This window comes from Acanthopagrus latus, chromosome 3 (genome assembly GCF_904848185.1).
Source record: "Acanthopagrus latus isolate v.2019 chromosome 3, fAcaLat1.1, whole genome shotgun sequence".
Lineage (NCBI taxonomy): Eukaryota > Metazoa > Chordata > Actinopteri > Spariformes > Sparidae > Acanthopagrus > Acanthopagrus latus.
The window spans coordinates 13,578,477-13,586,992 of record NC_051041.1 but is presented as its reverse complement, the minus strand read 5'-3'; the positions used below and the strand labels follow the sequence as shown (position 1 = coordinate 13,586,992).

The 8,516-nt window shown below is 40.0% G+C and overlaps 1 long non-coding RNA gene across 1 annotated transcript; it reads right to left on the bottom strand.

Moving 5' to 3' along the window:
* Nucleotides 1–5,956: 5,956 nt before the first annotated feature.
* On the bottom strand, nucleotides 5,957–8,350 carry LOC119016447. The gene is made up of 4 exons (XR_005074158.1): nucleotides 8,074–8,350; nucleotides 7,747–7,932; nucleotides 6,634–7,061; nucleotides 5,957–6,531 (listed from the first exon to the last, which is right to left on the bottom strand). It is a non-coding gene; the product is annotated as an uncharacterized LOC119016447 (long non-coding RNA).
* Nucleotides 8,351–8,516: the final 166 nt, after the last annotated feature.

The window sequence follows — 8,516 nt, the reverse complement described above, 5'->3', positions numbered from 1 at the left end:
GAAGGCCCGTCCGTTCACTCTTGTTTTACCTCAGTTTCTATCGCTCTATCGCAGCGAGATTCTTTTCTTTTACAGTTTCTCTAGTTGTTCCGTTATTAACTGGGGATATGGCACAATGGCAGACATGCTCTCATTTTTCCAGGAAAAATCAAACAGCACTGTAAAAGCGAGGTTTATAGGGAACCAATATGTATGTGGATGGTGTCATTTTTCTAGAGCCACTACTTGTGCAATCAGTATTTACCTCAGAATTGTCAGTTTAATTGGGACAAACCAGCTGATACACAACAAGCTTGGAGATTTCTGGGATGTTGTTTTGCCTGTTTGGTATTCCAGCCTTGATTTGGGGTCTTTTACGGTTTCAGGATTGGCGGCTTGTTTTGGTCTGTACTACTCGTGCTACAGCTAATATGAAAATTGTTTCACAGTAGTGAAACAACTCATACGGTTGCAGTAAGAGCAGCTGAGCTCCAATATTGTACATCATTTTAAGAATACATGCTTTTAGCTAAGAAATGAGGCTTTGTTCCGTTCGGCTAAGTGTATGGTAATTACTCCAGTAAGTGGAAGTCTGTCGTTTCCATCATCTTGTTTAACGAGTACTCGCAGTTGAAAGACAGTGGTATGTCAATATCAGTAATCTTTATTTGCATGAAGCCAGTTTTTTTTTTTTTTTTTGCTTAGTCAGAAATGTGGACTTGCTACGAATACAACTTAAGGTTACAGCTCATTTGAAACTTAGATGCACACCCACACAGTGTCGTGTTTCTGACACGTCTTGCGCTATAAACAGGTCCTTTCAGCCCGCGCCTCTATGACGTTTAACAATTCCTACAAATGTAATCAAGTGCAAAATAGAATGAACAGCAAACACAGATCCTGGGAGGAGATGGGAGTATGAAGTCTCGAGCCGAGCAGGTTCATTCTTATTCCATTAACTCTAGTCTCATTCAGTTCAAAGTCATTCACAGAACCCATTATTCAAAGACAAAATTACACAGATATAACCCGAGATCTCCGATATGTGATAAATGTAGCCTGGGGGAGGCAAACCTACTTCACAGCCTCACCCTTTGTCCCAAGATAGAAAATTACTGGCCTGGACTTCTTTAAAACACTCTCTGAAGTAGTTAATATCTATACTGAACCAGACCCTGTTTTAATAGTTTTGGGATTCTCAGAATTGATTTTGCCACTTAAGAGAAGACTACAACAAATTCTCTCTCATTGCTTAATCGGTACTATGAGTATTCCTCTCTTATACTGTGCAAAAAAAAGGAAGTAACCATGATCAAATTATGTCTTAATGAATTAAACAATACTGGACTGCTTGAGATCATGCATTTCTCAATAAAGGACTGACATTTACAAGTTGATAAGATTTGGCAGCCTCTCATCCGTCAAGACCCAGCATTGATCCTAGACATCAAGAATTCTGTTTAATCCGGTGTTCTTAATGAGAAATCTGTCATTCTTAGTTATTGTGCTACTTGATTACAAAAGTGAGCATAAATATCTAATTCTTTCTTGTGGCTCTTGAGATGCTGATGCATGTACTGTATGTAAAACAGGCAACATGTTGTACATACACAAATGACCTTCAAGGGCAACCAACACCAAAGAGTCTCAATGCTACAACCACAAACTACAGAGATGACTGAGCACAGGCTTCAGGATGTGCGTCATCCAAGAGCCAGCAGACATTGCTATGTGTGTGTGCATCACTGCTCGCTCTCTCCCCACACATTCACATTCACGCTGGTTTATCATGTTTTAATGACACTTCATTGACTTACAAGGAACAATTTTACACTGTGCTCAACACAAATGGAGTGAAATCAAATTGGGGATTTTTTTTTTTTTTTTTTTTTAGCCCTTTAAACAAGTCATCCACAGACAACTGGTGTGCACATAATCTCAGATTTGTCCTGTAAAGTGGCCAGTGACAGAAACACACACACACCTGCTGTCTGACGGTTCTGGCAGTATGGTCGGCATGTGTGCACACAGGACAGAGACTCAGTGGCGCTCGTTTCCCGTCGCGCGTGCACAGAAATACCACCACGTTTGTGGCTTGTTATATAAACACACCTCATTAGAAAGCGCACAGCTGACTCCGTGTGTGTGTGTGTGTGTGTGTGTGTATATGTGTGTGTGTGTGTGTGTGTGTGTTATACTATTACATCAGTTCCAGAGCCTCAGAGCCGAGGTACATGAATGTCTGTCTAAAGGCCTTACTGGAACTGGGATCGAAATGACCCTCCTTCTCAGGAAGGGTAAACTCATGATCACTTCTGGTAGACACAGAAAGTAATGACACAGAATTATAAATCAAATAAACATTAAATATTTATCTACAGACACATCACCATTTGTGTTGCACTGCTGTGTGAACTTTGAGTGTCTGTGTATGTATGTATGTGTGTGTGTGTGTGTGTGTGTGTGTGTGTGTGTGTGTGTGTGTGTGTGTGTGTGTGTGTGTGCGTGCGCGTGCCTGTGTTAATTAGTTTTGAGGTCACAATCAACTGAAAAAGCACTTTTCAATATGTTATCTAAAGGATTTTTTTTTACATTCTGTAAATATGCTCATTCGCTGTCTTGCCGTGATTAGATGAGAAGATTGATACCACTCCTATGTTTGTGTGTTAAAGGGTAACGCCACCAATTTGACACATTTAAGTGTGTTTAAAGATCTTGAGGAGCACTACTTCATATATGAAAAAAGCAGTATGAAGCCTTTTGTGGCTCCACTGAGGCTGTGTGTAATGTGATAAATTGCCTCCAGTAAGGTCACTCAGTGGTGAAGTTGCATTGTGAGGGAATGTAGGCACCATTTTTACAAAAATAACACTTTTGGATTAATGGGCTGTGTAAAACATGAATTTAAAAAAATTATCAAAATCAGTACAGCATAACAAGAGATATCACCTTTATATTTCACTATTCTTCCATTTTCAAAACGTGATGGCCACATTACCCACAATGCAACTTTGCCACGAGTGACATCACTGTGGGCATTAATCACATTTCATGCAGCCTCCTCTGGAGCCATCAAAGGCTTTACATTGCTTTTTGCACAAGACCTGTAAACACAGATTAATGTGTAAAATTGGTGGAGTTGCCCTTTAAATATGAACTTGGAATCAGCAGTTGGATAGCTTAGCATGGGGACTGAAAGCACTGCAGGGGAAAACAGCTACCCTGACTCTGTCAAAAGATACCACTCCAGCACCTCTAACACTAATTAACACAATCCGTAAATAAAGTGTAAAAACAACAATCTGTAAATTTGTTATGTGTTTGATTTCGTCTTAGCTGGGAGCGGTAACTTTCTTGAATCTTCACTCACCGTCTGGCACATAATTGGTGTAAAACAGTGAATATTTGCTTTTACGCTTTTTTTTTTTGGTACTGATTAAAGAATTTATATATAACGTGTTAATTAGTGAGATTTAGAGGTGCATCTAGGTGAATCTTTGGAGACAGGATAGCAGTTTCCAACAGTTTCCAGTCTTTGCTAAGCTAACAACCACAGCAAGAAAGAAAAAATTCCCCAAAATATCAAACTATTCCTTTACTACTTAGCTACTCAATAATTATAGCTGTTGTTTGATAACCAACAGATGGCCACAGTTTTTTTTTTATTTTTTTTATTGACCATGACATCACAGCTCCAGTAACTTACACCAGTGCTTGTGAATGTGCCCGTGTAGACATGGCTATCCCCTTTGATCATCAGAGTGTGTAAATGTCTGCATGTGCATGTGTGTACAAGAGATCGAGTGACACCTCAACAAGTGAAGCTCATAAATATTAATGTCGGGGCCTCGTGAATATTCAGCGGGCAGGCTATGAATATTTAAACTATGATGGAGCATGTGGCTGGGTGACTAGACAGCCACAGACAAGAAACAGACAAATAGACCTCCTCCTTTGCTTCTTAACCTCAGCAAGACGCGGCAGCACAGTCGCTCTTTTAGGCTTCATTAATTCTAATTAAGAATACATAATTTTTATGATTTTGTTTTTCGTTTGAACTATGGCTCAGGCTGAGAATAATAGTCTTTGTGGTGTTGTGCAACAGAACTCCAGCTTCTCTATTCAAATGAGGTAAACCTGCTGAGTGGGGGGGTTCCTAATTCAGATGCTGCACACTGTTAGAATTATTAACATTATATAGGTACACAGATGGAAAATGTAGTCCTAAATAAGAAGCTGTACATTTCAACAAACATAATGATTGTATTTGTATTTAATTCTTTTAAATTCATTTACTACGTTCAACTGTACTAATCATCTTTTTTTTACATTGTATATGCTAAACACCTGCTTGTTGTTTGTATTTTTTATAACACAACAAGACTCATTTTGCTGTAGACTATTTATGGTTTCTCTCCATATTATTGTCACCTTATTGACATCTTATAGCTGCATGCATTTGTTTGGTACATTTTGTGTATCATTTTTGAATTTGATCTTTTAATCAGCTACGTCACTACCTTTCAGTTCAGATGTAATAAATGTACATATATTAAAATCCCATACATGAAACTTGTTATATTGTTACCATATTTACAGGTACATACAAATATGTATGTTTATGTATGTAAATAACAGAAGTGACAAATGTGTCACATACTTATATATTTGTATAAAAGTGTAATATGCAAACATATACATACATGTATATGCATAGAATGTGTTGTACATATATCTGAAAAAGTCATCAAATATATGCACATGTTAAATATTTTACTATGGGTATTTCATCCAAAATGTGTGGCTGCAGCGTATGGTAACATTTAAAAATTCAATATATAGACTTTCTTCATATATGTAGAAATACACAAATTTTCCATTTTTCAATGGGTATTTCATTTATGTTATAAACCTACATCTTTATAGATACAATGTATGCAGGCAATAGTCTAGATATAGATATAGATTTTTTTGCCAGGTAACATAAATGTCAACATCACTCTTGATATGGGGCTATACGTGTCATATATCACACATCTGCTTATATCACAAACCCCATGTTTAGTGTTAACATTGGACATTTCTTGATTGTTATATGCATATAGTTCATATGCAGATACATTATGCACATATATGTGAAAAATGAATTGTATATACCCTATTATCTTAACATATGTACATATACAAATTTCACTATGGGTATTTCATATATGTAATAAACCTATATCTGTATATATTTAATGTCATGTATGGTACCATTAGGGCAAGTTCACTCTTGAAATAGGTTCAAGTATGTCATATACGACAGTTCTGTATGGGTTATATCACATTCCATCTATTTTGTGTTCATTTTGTACTTTTTTTAATCTTATATATATTTGATATGCACGCTGAATACTGTTTGCACTCTCTGCTTCGATGCTGAACAGCTTTGTCTTTGAGCTGGTAATGCACTGACTATAGGTTGATTCTATTTTTATCAAATTCTTATGACATCAAGTATCTTGGGTTATATATTATGTATGAAAGATCATTTTAACCCCTATAAAGCATTCTGCTCACCCCAGAAAACATAGTACTCTAAAAGGCTTCAAGTAGCGCAAATTATTTTACATTTGATGGATTTCAAAAGGCAAACACGCTAATATACTGTAATGGTTACCATGAACATATCTGAGTAGTTACTTAGTACCCCTACAGAAATTAATTGAACCCTTTAAACAGATCGTCTGAAAAGGTTACATCCTAAAATAGTGTACGATCTACCCAGAGTCACAATTCTGCATCACAACAGGGTTTACATTAGTAACACAGACATCACAGTTCTCATTGGTAGGATGCAGGCAGATGTCACAGCTGTTTTGCATCATAAACGAGGATTTTTGCAAATGTATCTTAAAATTGTTCATGAAGCCAGCGCAGGGAGAAGATACGGAGTAAAATACAGGGTAATGTAGTGTCCAGGATATAGGCGGGACCGCTTGAGAGGGTTTTATTGGTACAATTCAAGGCTTTGATGAGGATTGACTACACTAAATAGAGGTATCACTTGATGCTTCATTTCCCACTCACATTGGAAACAAAGAAAATTAACCTCATTCGACGGGGCTCCTGTGAAAATGTCCTGAGGACTAAACTGTATCTATATCTGGGGGGTACCTGACGTAAAAAAAAAAACCCAAAACAAAACAAAACAAAACACACACACAAAAAAAACAAAAGCCCTGATGTAACCCCCGAGGGAGAGTGGATGATGAATTTAGATGCAGTGCGTCAGCAGTCAGAATTACAAAACTATGAGCACAGTGAGGAATAATAAGGGTTCAAACGTGGGCAGGGCTGAGAGAGCGCAACTCGGATTGTGCCAGCGCCGAGCTAAAACAGTTAGGAGCCCAGGAGTGGGGTGAAGGAACCATCAGTATGGAGACCGGTTTTATTTTCTGATCAATGAGAGTGACTCACTGTGGATCACCCTGCACTGCATGGAAATCATCCAAGACTTGCTTGCGCTTTGTGGACGCTGCTCAAGTCGATGTGCGTAAATGTGGCCACCTACACACACACACACACACACACACACACACACACACACAGACATGTATATACTGCATCACAGTGTATAAAGAAATGTGTGTGAAGGTACAGGAGGTGCACCTGTTAAGTGATAGGCCTCAGCAGCACGATGGCTGTGTGGGTTTGTGGTCTATAACGGATGTTTGACAAGCTGATGAGCTCTGGCACTCTCACACACTGCTTCCTCCACACATTCTCCCCTCCTCTGCCTGTCTTCTCATCTCTTTAGGCGGTGGGCGTAAACTCCCTCCTTTTTCTTCCTAAACGCGTCTTTCCATCTCCACTCTTCTTCCCTCCTGCTCCTCCAATCCCTCTATGCTGTGTTGTTTTGCGCTGATTGCGACTTTGACAGGTCTTCAGAGAGGGAAACGCAGAGGGAGAGGAATCAAACAATCTCCTCAATTAGACAGCCCACACAAACGTGCGTCTGAACTCTATACCATCTTCATCAGTTGTCGCGGTTTTCATCTTTCAGTCGCAGACACCTTTGTTCCCGAGTTGAAAACACACTGTTCACAACAAAGGCAGAGAAAATCATTTAGCTTTGAAGAACAGAAAGGCGCGACAAGCTTTTAAGGTTTATTTGCATCGAGAGGAGGGAGTCTCTCTGCTTCCTCTCCTTTAATTGACCCACCGGTTTGCCTGAAATTTTGCGAAGGCTGTACAGCAGCCAACTGATGTGAGGGCATTCACAATGCAAATGGATTTCTTACAGATTTTGTTATGAGATTTAATATAGTCGCCCATTTTAAAGGGCAACATTTCATCAGTTGAAATGCAATTACGGAGGGTATGGGGGGGGGGGGGGGGGTGAGGAAGTTGCTGTTATGTTCCAGTGCCATGCAATAATTACGCCTACTAACTGTAAATGAAAAGATTTCTGATGTAAGGGGTAATGCGAATGCACGCAACCAAGACCCACATCCTTTTTGGTCTTATGTCACCAACCAGACTTTCAGCTGTCTGCGAGAGTTGATGACTAAATGTCATCAAGTAAGTGCTGCGTACACACACACACACACACACATACACACACACACACACACGAGCAGGCTGCAAGGAAAGAGAAAGAGAAAGTAAAACAGAGGAGGCAAAGAGGCAAGCGAGAAGATGCAAAGTCCATACAGGACCTCCGGACGGTCAACAATGGGATGAGTCAATACTGTAGTAATACTGTGGTGCACTGCAGCATACCTGGAGGGGCTCAGACCTGTTGATGCAATCAGCGGTGGATGTCTCGAGTTTTCTCTTTGCGCCCATCTGTCTCCTCTCCACTTGGCTGTCAACCCCTCTCGCAGCCCCCCTCTCTCCAATCTTTCCTCCCACAACTCCAGCCTCTCCTCTCCTCTCCTCTCCTCTCCCTGCTCATTATGTACATCGCTGGGAAAAAAACACACAAAAAAAACGCCGGTTCTGCGAAAGGCAGTTCTTGGAGATGGAGCCTTATTTGAAGTCATTCACACCATCTCATCGCGCCGCTTTAGTCATGCTCTCTTTTGCACTTCTGTGTTGTGATCTGACCTTTTCTTTTCTCGGATGTTGCCTGATTCTGTCTCGTTTGTGTTTCATTGATTTATTGAATGGATTCTTGCTCTCCGGGGTCACGAAGCTCCATGCGCACACTTTTGGTCCAAGCATGAAAACAAACACGCTGACATTTGAGAGATTCTCGTCAGTCAGCAGTGATAAACTTTGTGTCTGGCTGCATTTTTCTCTCATCTATCTTCCTCTCCCTTTCTTTCCCACACACACATCCTCCTCCTCCTCCCTTGTTTCTCCCATCTTCAGGAACTCAATCTTTTCCCTCCCTCCTTTCCCTCCCTCCTCCCCTCCTTCTAATTCTCTTAATCATTTCCTCCATTTATCACTCCCTCTTTCACCGCATCCTGACTCTCATCCTGTATCAGTGACCTGGGAGCCTCTGAGCCTGTTCTCCCGGCCATGGGCATCATGACCATAAGCTG